The sequence below is a fragment of the Parasteatoda tepidariorum genome, chromosome 2 (genome assembly GCF_043381705.1).
Source record: "Parasteatoda tepidariorum isolate YZ-2023 chromosome 2, CAS_Ptep_4.0, whole genome shotgun sequence".
In the NCBI taxonomy this organism is placed as follows: Eukaryota; Metazoa; Arthropoda; class Arachnida; order Araneae; family Theridiidae; genus Parasteatoda; species Parasteatoda tepidariorum.
The window spans coordinates 1,101,774-1,110,618 of NC_092205.1; positions in this window are offsets into that span (position 1 = coordinate 1,101,774).

Below are 8,845 nucleotides of genomic sequence, written 5' to 3' on the forward strand. Positions count from 1 at the left end.
TATATTTAAAAATAAATTACCTATCTAAATACTCACAACAACAAGAGGGACTGAAAACAGGAAAACCTGTTTGATTGCCGGAGGAAGCGGAGGGTAGCTGAAAAAAGACTGTTAGAAACACCTCCGAGTTTCTTCCGGCAATCAAAATAATTTTCATAGTTTCTGTCTCTCTTTTAGTAGTGATTTTCTAAATATTTGATCTTAAATATACCTCTAATATGAATGTTATTTTTAACTTCCTTTTTTGACATGGATTTTTTTTAAACATATATTTAAAGGGTGGCCATTGCAGAACATCCTAAATCAACAGCCCATCTCTTATAGTGTTATGCATCCTAAGTTCGAAAAGTATGGAAGACCGTGATCGAGACTGAAGTTACTTAGCTAAATAAAATTAAAACACAAATCTCAATTTTTAGTTATTAAGAACACAATGCATTTTAAATCATTCTTAGTAACAGAATTATTCATTGAATTTTGTTTCCTACTGTTATTTAGCTGTGCGCACATTCTTTTAAGAAAAGTATACGACCCAGAAAAGAATAACATTTTAATTTATACAAAAGACTGTTTCTTTCAGTTCTAGTTAGAATTTTTTTTTTTTAAAATAGCGCTTCCCTTAAATTTGCACTTTAATTCTATCAAAGTTTTTAATGAATTAATAAATTAATTGTAAAAGAACTTTTTGAATCCAAATTATTTACACACATTTCTAAGCAGTATAATGGGTCACAATTTATTTGAACATTTTTATATGCATTACATGTTCATCTGAGTATCATTTATTGACAATGGGATACCTGCAAAGTGATCCTGATCTCGATCCTGATTGGTTGTTGTAACGTGGCACGTTAGCAACTGTTCTTTCCATTCTATTAAGCCAAGCCACTCTACTTTCGCACAGAGACAGGTTCCTCCGAAACAAACTAATTTATGCATCGAATTACACAAAACAAAAATGCATAAACAAATAATAAGACGAATTATATTTCACCACATTCGATACGGCTCTGTATTTCATTAACCTTAGCTCTCAACTTTATTTAATATACCATTTTGCTGATAAAGATAACGTCTTCTTGGAGTACCCAACCTAAGATTACAATAAATGAATATTGAATTGTTAAAACACGCATTGAAATGGTGATCCATTCAATAATTGTCTTCACGAGGATCGTTTTTTGCCCGCATGCAATTTAATGAATTATCGACTGTGAAATGAATTCATCCAACTGTATTTATAATATCTGGCCTATAATTGGGAAATTTTTAATATCAATTTTCTTTTTCTCCGACAATATTTTCCGGGAATATTGCCCTACATGTAAACGGCACTTTAAATTATGTTCTCTCAAAACTTAAACCCCAACATATCTGAAAGTGACGATAATCAAAATGGTCTCACTGTCAACCAATTAATTTATTCACTTGGGAGTGTAGCGAATGCTTTTGTCACACCTGAGTTTACATTGCGTTTATTTATGACCTAAAGAATAAGGAATGGCCTTACACTGTTGTTGCTTAACGCCTCATTTCTCTGTAAACAGTTTTAAAATCATTTTCCCATTATCAATTGCCAATATTTTTTTTATAGAATATGTATTTATTGTAGTATATTGTACTCAATAGATAGATTAATTATAAATATCTTCTAGATTAATTATGAATTAATTAAGATTTATAATAAATATCTTCTCATTTTCTCATTTTATTCATATTTTGAATAAAATACAAATTTATATGAGTAATATGCATCATTAAACCTTTTAAACTGAAGAATAAATTCCGAAAAGAGTTATATAGATTTTTCTTAACTCTGTTTTTAGTAGATTTTATCATATGGCAGAATGAAATAAAAAGAGTCATTGAAAATATAACCGAAGCACTTTTTACGTATAACAGAACTAAAATTTAATTTTTTTTTAAAAATGGAGCTGACTAGAAAGCTTTATGTTTTTTCATAAATGTGTAATAGGAAAGATTTCAAAATGCATAAATTCATTTCTTTATTCAATAAATTTTATTAAAATGAATCCAAAGTAAAGAAGTATTGACTTGAGAAGATACACCTTGAGAAGTATTTCATTTGTTCGTGCTATAAATGCAATCATAGTTTACATATTTCCAAATATGTAAACTATGTAACATCATGACATACTTCCAAAGATTAGGTATATTACGCATAATTGGATACTTGTGTACTTCGAGGAAAAGAGTACGGATGACCTATGACGTCAGCACCGACTGATCCCTCATAAGCAAAATGGGTTGATAAAATTGAGCCAAGTTTCTCCACATAAGTTAGAATATTAATTAACGTGAAGTTAATTATATGCAACGTGTCGCGCATCGAATTTGTTGAAATATAATTCTTTCTCGTCTACGCGTTTTAGTTAACTTAAATGTGTTATTTGTTTCTGTATTTTATTGTAACAGTGATATATTTTTGTTTTGTGTACCTTCGATACATAATTAGTTTGTTTATGTTCTACACGGCTTCGAGGCATGTCTTTGTCTTAAGTAAGAAATACATCGTGAAAGAATGGATAGCCTTGTCAATGAATCTTCGTGTAGGATTATAGAATGTGTCACGTAAAGGAATTGATACGTGAGAGGCTTGGCTTTCTGGAAATATAATGCAAAGAGCAGTTGCTAACGTAAACAAATGCCACGTTTCAACAACCAATCAGGATCGAGTTCCCATACAGCGTCACTTGCAGATATCCTCTTTAACAAAAACACACCAATGTTGAACGAAGCTGAGAATGAATGAAAAATTAAACTTCTTCTCAACAATAAGCACAAATAAAATTCCTTGCATTTATTCTTCAAGTTCTGGAACAGATTAGATACGAGGAAATTAATTTTTTTTCCTCGTGAAATTTATTAATTCAGATAAATAAATCTTTGTTAAGCTTCATTCATTGCCGAACCTTTTTTTTTCTTTTGCAAAATCCATTAAATTTATAAATGATGAAAACGATTTATAAATGATGAAAATAGAAATGACATAAAGAAATTAAATTAACGATAGCGAATGACCGATTTTCACATAAAAAATCATTCCAAAAGAAAGTATATCTTGAGACTAGAACTCTATGCAAAACCGACTTATAGGATACTTTCTAGCATTCTTTTAAACCTGATAAGAATATAAATTTAATTTTTAAATCAATAAAACTAATTTATATTCTTATCGCGTCGGTCAAGGCTGAAGAAACGATCTGATCAAAAACACAGAATTTCGATCAGGTCGTGATTGAACAAAAACACTCGATTTATTTAAAATGAATTTATTAAACGGAAGAAAGTAGGTAGGGTAAATTTCTTTTTCTCTTTTAACTATAATTTTTCGTTGAAATATGAGAGAAATTTTTAAACAAATTGATGCTGTTAACATTGCATAGGGGATTCAAAATGAATACACATGGGATATTAAAAACATTTTAATTAAATTGAGTAATTTTAAACAAATTCTGCAGATGTAACTTAATCAAATTTAACCATAAGTTTATTCACTGGATTTTCGTTAGACTATTTGGAAAAACTGTTGAATAACTCCCGACAAAAACAATTCTAAAATTATTTTTGAAAAAAAGCGTGATAGCAATAGTGAAAAATGGTGTCGTTAAATTGTAACTATTCAAAACTCTTTCAACCGTTTTCTTTTTAATTTTGAGTAAGAAAATTTTGGAAATAAAAATTATTTAAAAATTATATTAATTTTGTTTTGTCTCCCTCTTCACCTCCTTTTATTCTGCTACAGCTTCAAATAAATTTTAGAATAAATTTTGGTGGGGAATATTGCTATTTAAATAAAATTGAAAATTAAAAGTTCGATTATTTTGTAGTTAGTGGAAAAGGAGGGCGATTTTAGAATTTGGAGTTCTATCCCCTTCAGCTTCGGGGGTGAGCACCCTTTCTTCGATTCCTTCTTCTATCTTCCTACTTCTTCTACGAATTCTCCTTCAGTTTTTTTTTTTTTTTTTTAAGTTTTAGTTTTAAAAAAGCTTAATCGCACGTTTGTTTTAAAATATTAGTATTTCCACTAACTTGATTTGATTATACTTAATAAAAATAAAAAGTACGTACGAAACAATGCCTCACTTGTCTATATGGCAATGTCAGACTCGTAAATAGGTCAAAGTCGAAAAGTGTACAAATAAATACAAAACTGTGTTACATAAAATATCAATAATTTCCAAGCAATTAATTTAACCCACTTGGGATTTATCTCCATCGTGATACTGTACACTACTGAACATTAAAATTCCATACATCAGGAAGAAATGTAAATAGCATTGTTACACTGCAGAGAGCATGCAATTACATGAAAAATTAGGACAAATAGATACAGAGAAACGAGTACCCATAGTTGGCTTATCTGGCAGAACTAACATCTATTATCAGTCAATCAGAAATCAGTCAAGGGCACACAATTCATTGTATTAGGTAACCAGTCAGTTACTCAGCTATCATTCACTACAAGTTTTCAATAGTTAAAACATCAAGAGACCACACGGACATATTTTGCATCGGTCAGCTTGCAGTCGTGCATTGTCCTGCTGAAAAATAGCGTCAGAGGGGATTTAGAGCCATATATATACGTCTGAAATGTGACTGTTACAATACCTTTTTTGTCTAGACTCAAATATTTTTCTCTCCTCAAACAAAAGCCATTTTGAGAAGAAAAAAGTATGCTCTTGCAATTAAAAGAAATGAATTTATTTTTATTTATCACAGATTATCATCCTAACTGTCTGAAGCTTTAGACAGTCATGACGACTAAAAGGTTAATAGATTACAATACAATGTGGTGGATAATTTAATCAAAATTTTAAACAGTTGAAAAAAATAATACACGCTAGACATTTTTTCGCGATGTTCTTTTTCTTTTTTTTTTTCGAAAACAGTACCTACGCGGGGAAAAAAATTCTGGTAAAATTTCTGCACTTCATAATATTGACGTTTTTAGTAATAATGATTAAAAAAAACATAGTTCTGCTTAATTAAACCAAAATACATTTAAACCAGTCATTTGGTTTCTTTTTTCTTCCGTTCGGTTTACGCGAATGGTAACGGTTTACCCGAATTTCTGGTTTTCACAGTTCGTATACCACACATTTAGTAAAAAATACAAAAATTGAAAAGTAAATTAGCCAAATAAATGATTTTTATGACATGTTCTGAGTCATGTATCATGATACAATTACAAAATTTTATGACATTTGCCGAATTTTATTACTTATTATAAAATCTTATTTTATTTTTAATTTTACTTAAATCATTGTCAAAATTACCGAGATTTCTGGTGTTCCCATAGAGTCAGAAACACGATACATTTTACCATATTCTTGTAGTTATGGCCATACTTTTGCTCTCAGTGAAAAATTCTATCAGATTCAGCCATTTATTTTCTAAGCGTTTTACTTGTGTTATTTGGTGGTTTGATATTACTTATCTCTAAAAGAGTTTTTTTTTTTGTTTTTTTTTTAATCTAGATTAATGTGGGGTTATAATTTACCACCTCAACACTAAAATAATACTTTTCTAATTTCATGAGTAGCTATGCTCTTATTTTAAAACTGTAATTTAATAAGCTTGTTATGCGATAAGAAAATCGAATTTAAATAGTACCGTTTATTCATCAGTTTATAGAAGACAGTCGGTAAATAAAAAATTTGAAGTGATTTATGAGGGTCATTCTCACTGAAAATAGACTAAAATTTTTTCTTAAATTAAAGTAATTAAAAAAGTGATAAAAATTACATAAATGCATTTATTTATTTTTGTTATGTGTCCTTATAATAATGGTCAAATTTTCTATTTTATTTTTTACAAGATTTAAAATATTTTAAATTCTGTCTTGTTCACGGAGAAAATGTAATAGGCAACGGATATGCTTTGGAATCTTAAATTTTTATTATGGCATTTAGTAAGCATTTTTCTTGAAGTAATTTTTTTTATCTGATTGAATAACCAAAACTTTTTAACAATTTTATTAATAACTTGTAATATTGTCTTTTTCACTTTGTGATATTTTTTACTTTTAAAGTTAGATTGAATTTGTCTGCCAATAACTTCAACAAATAACAATTTTCTAAACACATTAGATTTGCTTCTTCTATCTTTACTATTCCTTCTTGGTGATTCATTTTTCTTCTCTTCACTTTTCTGAAATCTGCTTAATTTCTTTTTTATATCTTTCAAGTCTAGTATTTAGTTTTCCTCTTCTAATTCTTCTATCTTCTTTTTCAATTTATAACGGTTTTTTCTTACTGTTCTTTTTCCTCTTAAAATTCCAGAATTATTTTCTTTGACAATGTTACTATTATTTAATAGAGAAGATGAGCTCGAATATGATGAATGAGCTCGAATTATAATGAAAATATAGTGTTGGGCCACGAACCCACTACCTCTGTAAACGATTTTTGACGATGAACAACTGATTTTTGACTATGTAAACGATGAACAACTTTTGCGTTCTCTTATCATAGATGATAGTGTAAGGATTGCTGCTCGCCAGGTTGCTATAACGTAACCTTTATTCAGAAAGTATGCGGAGCGTTATCCCAACACCTCCTAGAATAAGGAGAAATCTAGGAGGTGTTGGTTATCCTCGGCTGAATGAGTTATAACACTTTATATCTATGTATATATGTCCGAAACCTATCGACTTAAGAGAACAGTATTGCTCACTGCTATAAAATCTGTCTTTCCAAAGGTAGCTAAAATAAGACATACGACCACACATAATTCGTTAGAAGTCTTACATTTTTTAAGCTTAAACTCTTATAAGGAACCAAGTTATAGCCCATATTTATAAGACACACAAAAGTAATCTCAAACCTTAAACAGCGTTTTCTTAATTTTATATTTCTTAAAAAATAAAAATATTTAAAATGACAGCTATTTTTCATTCACATAACAGAATTTGAATAATAAAATGAAATATATTTACTATAAAAATAATTTTCTTCGAAAGAGGACTTTTTTTTTCTGAAAATATACTTAGAATAGAAATTGAGAAAACATCAAAAATGAGACTTACTATAGTTTTGCGTGATGACCTTAATAAAAACGCTTTAAAGGAAAAGAGGAAAGAAAATCTGAATTTTTGCCGATGAAATTAAAATTTCTTCGTAAAGAATAGTAACTTCTCTTAGATTCGAAGCACTTTTAATATCTTTTTCGCTGTTTATCCTTTGTATTTAGATTTTGAAAAAAAAAATTATAAAAAAATGATTTTAGTGCTCCTGACTTGGCTCACTAAAAAATACCCACGTCTCTAACATCAATTATTGGTTTTAAAAATAACAATAATGTTTATAACTTTATATTGCACAACAATAAAAAGATTTGACAGACAGCGAAATAAATCTCTAAAAGTTTTGCTAATAATTGTAATTACTATAAATAATAAGCATCTTTAAACATTTCTCCAATTCTTTTTCTATAAAATTTGTCTTTATTCATGCATGCATCCAAGAAGATCTAACACCAAATATCGGTACCTCATATATTATATTATGGAAGAAAGACAATTATTTCATTTCTAAGTTCTTCAATAAAATGCTTAATTGTTTGCTCGAAAAACTTATTCAGAAGTAAAGGAATTTGTTTTTTTACAATGAACGATTACTTCTTTTTTCTCCCTGTAATGACACCTCTCGCTGTGTCTCTTACATTTATTGAACAATTGTTTCTTTATTTGTGCAAATTTAATTAAATTAGCTTTTATGTTTAACACAATGGACCATACTATCACAGATGACCGAAATATTTCTTGTTTGTTTGACCACTTACTTTTAAATAAATAGACATAGGAGGAAAAAGAATTATTTGAAATCAATTTGAAGAAAATGTCCACCAATCAATTCATAAAATTATAAAAATATTTTCTTTTCTTTTTCTGAGTAGATCACTATCTAATTTATTTTCTTCAGATTTGCATTTTAACTTTCTAAGCTGAACTTTTAGATTCATTAAATATAGACAACTTTTAATTCTCATTCGATAAAACTAATGCAAACTATTTTTTCTCTATAAGTTAAAAAAACGATCAGATAAAGGGTAAACATTTAAATTATTTATTTATTTACTTATTATTTAAGATCTACTATAATACTAAAAGAACATTTTTTTTTAAAAAATTAATAAATAGCATTGCTGTTAGCATTTTAAAATGACTTTGCACTAGCATTGACTGTTTTGTATACTTAAAAAATTTTATTGAATATCAAAATGTCATTTTCCTGGCATGTCCCAAACAATATTTCCAATAATAAGTAGCTTCAAAACTTCCCATACATTTTCCAAAATCTATTTTTTTTATCTTATCCTATGTAAGCATTTCTAGAATATACGTAGAGGGTATTGTTTACTAAAACTTCATTTAAAAAAATTTTTTCAGTCAATAATTTTTTTGTCCCATGAAAATCTGTCATTGGCTACTTTTATTTAGTGATTTATAACCAAAATAGATAGCGCCAGGAATCAATATCTTATGTTAATAGATGGATTAGATACCCTCCTATCTGAACATGTCTTGTTGCATGAATAAAGAAACAATTTTCTGGCTCAAAATCTATTTCAAAAAATTTTTCAAGGTGAGTAGGTTTTTATGCTGTCATTTTCCTGGCTTCTTGAAATCATTAATAACAAAAACTACATTGATTCATCTGAGTTATTTTAAGAAATACTGCTGTTTTCTGCAGAATATAAACGTCTTCGGCCAAAATATTAAATTAAGGTAAAGTTATATGCTATAAAATGGCGAATTTGTCATTATCCTGGCTGTCATTTTCCTGGCTTATGAATGCCAGGACATTGAAGTGTTACCAGA